Source organism: Asterias amurensis, chromosome 2 (assembly GCF_032118995.1).
Source record: "Asterias amurensis chromosome 2, ASM3211899v1".
Classification (NCBI taxonomy): Eukaryota; Metazoa; Echinodermata; class Asteroidea; order Forcipulatida; family Asteriidae; genus Asterias; species Asterias amurensis.
The window spans coordinates 22,259,086-22,265,121 of NC_092649.1; positions in this window are offsets into that span (position 1 = coordinate 22,259,086).

Consider the following 6,036-nt stretch of genomic DNA (forward strand, 5'->3'; position numbering starts at 1 on the left):
TTCTTTATTCTTTTTGTTAGTTATTTATTTATTTAATTATTTATTTACTTGTTTGTTTATTACTTTAGTTATTTAGTTATTTAATTTTTTCATTTTTATTTATCTATAAATATCTCTTTATATTCAACTATTCTTTTATCTATAAATATCTCTTGACGGGGGGAAGGAAAATCAGGATTAAGTATCTTGGGTTCACTGAAGAAACAAGGGTAGGAGGATGCACAGGTCTTGAAATGACAGTATATGGGTGTGCGATGGCTTGAGCCTGACGGAAAGATCAGAGCTGCTTGGTGATTCTGCATTCAATGACAGGAATAGAAGAGGTGGACAGGACCACAGTCCGCAATCAACTACAACCCTAACTCTAACCCTAACTCAAGTCCACATCCTGGTTCTGCAAACCTAAAAAACACTAAGCCACCAAGACACAACCAAAACAAACTAATGCCACCATCTAAGCTATACCTCAAGACTAATCAATCTTCATCATGTCCGCCACTGTTTTCATATCCATCACAACTAGAACCATGAGGTGACTGACATTCTGTCGACCAACACTAACAGACGCCTACCAAGAAACCCTATGCCCACCACAAAAATGCAAGATCACCAGGCAAGCCATCATCACAACTATCTACTGTCATCCCAAGCCCTTTGCATCCTCCTGCCCTTGTTTCTTCGATCAACCCAAGATACACAATCCTGATGTTCCCCTCTGCCCCATCATGGCATCCAGGGGCGTACCAACCACTAACATGACTAGACATATTACCAAGATCCTCCACCCACTTCTCATAGTATTTTATACCTTTTTTATTTACAGGTTGCATTTAAAATGGGAAATCTGTTGTGTATCTTGGGTAACTTTTTCAGATCGATAGATATTACATGTTTTTTTTACTAATATGTTTGATTGATTATATATCTGTTTACTTGTACTTGTACCTTTATTGTTTTATGATCATATTTTTGGGATGTTATTTTTTACCTTCTAATGATTTTGCTTTTTGTGATTAAATGATAGTTTTTATTGTTGTAAAGCGCTTGAAGGCATTTTTAATGGGTTTGACGCTTTATAAAATGTGTTTAATTTTTACTTATTATTACTATTATGAGCAAACTGCTGGGTCGCAATGGTATCTCGTCTATTCCTATTTTACATTTTTAAAGTACCATTTCTATAAATCAATGACTTTTGTTTGATATACACGTTTCTAGTGGGTTTCATTCTGGTATTCCTTACACACTTGATCTTTGATACTGCGTAGTAACTGCATGGTCCATTCTAAAAACATCACTGAAATATACGCAAACAATGAAAATGGGCAATTCCTCTTGGAAGGACACAAAAAGTGATGCTGCATGACTTATGCAGAATCATTTACAAATTTCAACGCTGTTTGTGATAACATAAGAAGTAACATTCGGCACTGTGCTTACACAAACAAGTGCCTTTGCATAGATTTACAAAATTGATGCAATCTGTACTGACCTGATTCCATTCTTCTTCTTGCAAGCTTGAGTGTAGATCCGACCTTGACACAAACATTGATAATGCTTGATTTCCCATCAAACAAGAAGCTGTAAAGTCATGCATCTTGGTAAAGTTCCACATCTGGAAATAAAGTGAGAACTTTAATTGAATGGGCAAGTTGTGATTTTAATATTCTGTGATGAACAAACAGAGGCATGAGAACCACAATGAGAGATAAACATAAGTATGCACTCATAATGGGCTCTTCCACCAGGGGGACAACCTTAGCAAAGTATTTTTACTAATGTAATAATAATTCTAAGCAGTTTTACCTGAGTGCGCCTTGTTGCTAGACAACATCTGAGCAGAACACACACAGTTGAAGACGTTTTTGAACATCTCATTCTCCTGTGCTTTCCAGGCCGTGTCTCTATCTGCAACTTGCCATCAAGCAATGACTTTACTACAATAAAGCTTCACGGCATCGAATAGCACTTTAGGGGCTTGAGCCACTTAAGCTGCCATTGCATGAGGCCCTGATGGAATGCCTCCCTTCACATCTTCCAACACTGTTGTCTCATTCCGAACGATTCCTGCAAGGGCATATAAAAAAAAAAAAAGGGGGTTTGAACAAGGGCAAATTTACGGGAGCAGGACTTGCAAGTCCAGCTCCAGTCAATTTACCTTGTTCAACCAACATTTTAAAGATCTACCCAGTCAGTTTCCTTTCTGGTTTCTTACTTAATGGGTAAAACAAGTGTTCAAACACAATGAAAAAACCTAATAATGTCACAGGAATAGAACAGACCATGCAACCTACTAGCAGATTTGATAATGATTTTTATGATGGTATGAGACAAACCACTGTACTGCACAGGTCATTGGTTTGTTAATTTTGTTAAACAAATCCCTAATCTTTTTTGCTTTTAACTTTTTAATTTTTAATTACTATAGTTTTACAGAATATTTGGAATCCTTTTGTAGTTTGTATTTTTTTTTAATGGTTTAACTAAGGTAACAGCTGGACTTGCCTATTTTATATAATTTTATTGTGGGTTTTAATTCAGAAATTTATTTTCAGTTTTGTTTTCTTATAGCTTTTATATTTAGCTGTTAAGCGATTTGGGGAATGTTTTGTTATTATTGTTATTGTTATAAATCCACAACTAATAGGGTTTACATCCACGCTATGCATTTGATCCATCAACAATTTAGCCTATATTAATTGTGGATGACAGATCAAAAAAAAAACTCTAGCGTAAGACGCTGTTTAGTTTCAAGATGAGCATTTTTTAGGTAGTAATGTAAAGACAGCATCTCCTACACCTTGTTTTGCTCTATAAGCAAACTGATGGATCGATCTGTGGTTTGTGACAAATACATACATTTAATAATCTGCTCAAAACACTTCATAGCAATTCCAAGTGGCCATGGTCAATAATTGTTCATAGCAACTTGTTTGGGCATTTTGGATATCAGAGTTGACCATAGAAGATACAAATACCTTCAGACCAATACCCAAAGACCATTGATACAGGCAGTGAAAAACTGGGGCAAGTGTTAGAAGTGTACACCTTTTTTGGGATGATCATGGCTTTGCAGAAATTGATGTATGACAAAATCATCTCTGTAGCCTCATCAGTGTGGCAGATGTTTTAAAGACCTCTCAATCCCTACAGGCCTACTACAAGCATGCCATTAGAGTAGCCATAGTTCTTACAAGTGTTTAAGATGGCTTTAATCATTGAACATACTTGGGTAGCAGTTGAAGGTGGTGTATACCTAGCCCTTCATCTTCAGGGACGGCCCCTTTTATTTAAAAAATGGGGCCAGCTCCCTGAACTTCTTCCATCCACTCCTCATGCCGGATTTCAATGCTGCATCTGAATAGCTCACTCGGCACCCATCATGTCATCAAGGTAGCAGAACGACTCAACCATCTCAAACATGTCAAGAACGTGATGCTAGCAGCCTGAAGACTACCTTTCACGCAACTACATCACCTGTGAACCCATGTCCTACAAATGTTACACTGGACTGACTTTGTAGCTACACCCTTCCCACACACACCACACAACCATGTACCAGAGCTCGTCATAGGTCCATTGATGATTCAACTAACCATCACTATGGTCTCCCCAGCCTTTATTTTCAGACCCTTAGTTTCCAGACAAGCTCTCCATGCTGCAATATTTGCCTGTAACTCTCTTTTGTCCCTGCTTGATGATAGTTTTTTCACACTCCTTGCACATTTCCATAGCATTTGTCAAGCATCCGCTCCATTACCAAAAAAACAAACACTAGGCACAAAGATCGAAAATGAAGAGAAAACAAACAATCATCATGGGTTGACCAAAGATCCGAGGGCAGGATGATGCAGAGGGCTAAGATGACGTATGTGGGTTTCTGATTTTCTGATGGCTTAGGGACTAAATAAAAAAAAATAAAAAAACAGGTTGGAGATTTTGCATTCAATGTCTGGCATGGGGTTTCTCGGTAGGTATCAGCAAGTGTCAGTCGGTGCTTGTAAGTGTTGTAAGTGAGTTAGGGTTAGAGTAACGTTTAGAGTAAGGGTTAAAGGGTTAGGTTGAGGATTAAGGCGAATGTGAGAGTGAAGGATAGGTTTATAGTTAAGGTTAGGCAGACACCTACCTAGAAAACCCATCACAGACATCAAATGCAACATCACTTACTTTAAAGAAAATTCACCTCAGTCAATCTAACATTTTTGTCAGTTTTGACACAGTCTCTCTCGTCCCAACATACCCAAGTAAGAAGCATGCCTCAACACCAAACAACGCCTACAAGTGGATCCTTTCACGACAGACAGCACAAGCCTCACTTCTCAACAAGTCCACAATCTTCTAATAACCTGTGTATTTTTATCCAGCTGGGTCGGCATTGGATCTCCTCTATTCCTGGTCCTGGCAATTTGCTCATACATGTATGAACTCTGTTCCAACTGCCAACTGGATTCCATCAAGAATGTTGATCTTACCCTCTGCTCTTCTATGTTGATGATACCTTTGAGGTTTGACCCAGCTGCAAGGCAGTTCCTCCAAAACCTAATAAACCAGCAGCCACTGATCAAATTCACCATGAAAAAAGAGAAGAACAACACCATGTCTTTTCCTAGATGTTCAAGTCACCAGACAAGCAGATGGCACCCTTGTCCAAACAGTAAACTACACCGGAAGCAGACACAATGACTGATTTCCATACAACCTTCATTCCATTATCTACACTTCAAGTCTGCCATCCACAACACTTGAACCCACTGACACCTAGATATCTTGTAGCACCACTTCACCACATCAAGACACCACTGCAACTACACCAATATAGAGCAGCATGCGGAGGAGGAAGCACTGCCGTCAAGAGCGTCGTTGATGGAACCGCCGTCGCGCTCCTGTAGATTGGTAAAAACCCAGCTCTTGTTTCCATTACTGTGTAGCGTGCAGTGGAAGCAGCACTGCTGTCTTGATCCAGGACGTGCGCAGCCCGTTTTCCAGACAATGTAGGGCCGCCACCAGAACTGCCGAGTCCTCATAGCCGGCCAGTGTGAGGTATCCGGACAAGAGAAGCAAGAAGGACGATGTGCGCATGCCGAAGCGAGATGCCGAGTCCATTTTCCTGATTACCTCCTCCATTTTCCCACACACTTTGTTGGCAAAGGGAAGTTTAGGGGAAGTCGACCCCCTGTCTGCAGCCAGTTTGTCTGACGCAGAGTCCGGCAGAACTTGGGTCGAAAAACGTTTATCAAAATCCCAGGCAGGGAACCGACAATATGAATCAGCCCACTTGGGGTAAGCAATCCAAGAAGAAGCTGACATAATGCCCTCCATGCGATCAGTACATACGCACACGGAGCAGGGCCTGTCCTCCTCTTAAACGATCACAGTTCAACAGGGGAGTCATCCGTTTACTCGGCCGGAAGGTCCAGTACCCGGGCCATGTCCCTCTGGACAAGGCGCAGTTCAGCAATTAAGAGCCGTTGAACACTTGAGCCAAACTCATCCTCTTCAGGGACGAGTTGCTTTGTGGGGAAATCCACATGGTTGGTGCGGGCCGGGTACCCTGAGCCGTGTGGAGGGGGAAGCTCTCCGACTTCAGAGACCCCGAGGCGGTGCTGGTAGAGCGGGCGGTGCACTCCGGAATTGAGCCACTCTTTGCACTGCCTCTCTTGGTCGTTGCCCTGGCACCAGTTTTTTGGCCTTGCCGGGGCGTTTGACCTTCAATTTGGTTGACCCACGCATGCTGACCGAAAAGGGGGAGCGGAAAGCATCCCCTCTTTGATCGGTGGGTCCACCAACTGATGCAGCCGACTAAAACTGCGGGGCTGGTTGAAGTGCTGCGAGCTAGGCCATGGAGTGTCGCGGGTGCAGCCCTCCGAGAGCTCTGACTGTCCCCGGGGAACGGACGCAACCCCAGTATTGACAGTCGAAGCACTCCCCAATTTCTTTACACTACTCATAATTTAACTCATAGAAATCAAACTATATATTTCTCAAACTCTCTACAACAACAACTATAAGTCTACAACTTCTAGTCTTTAGGAAAGC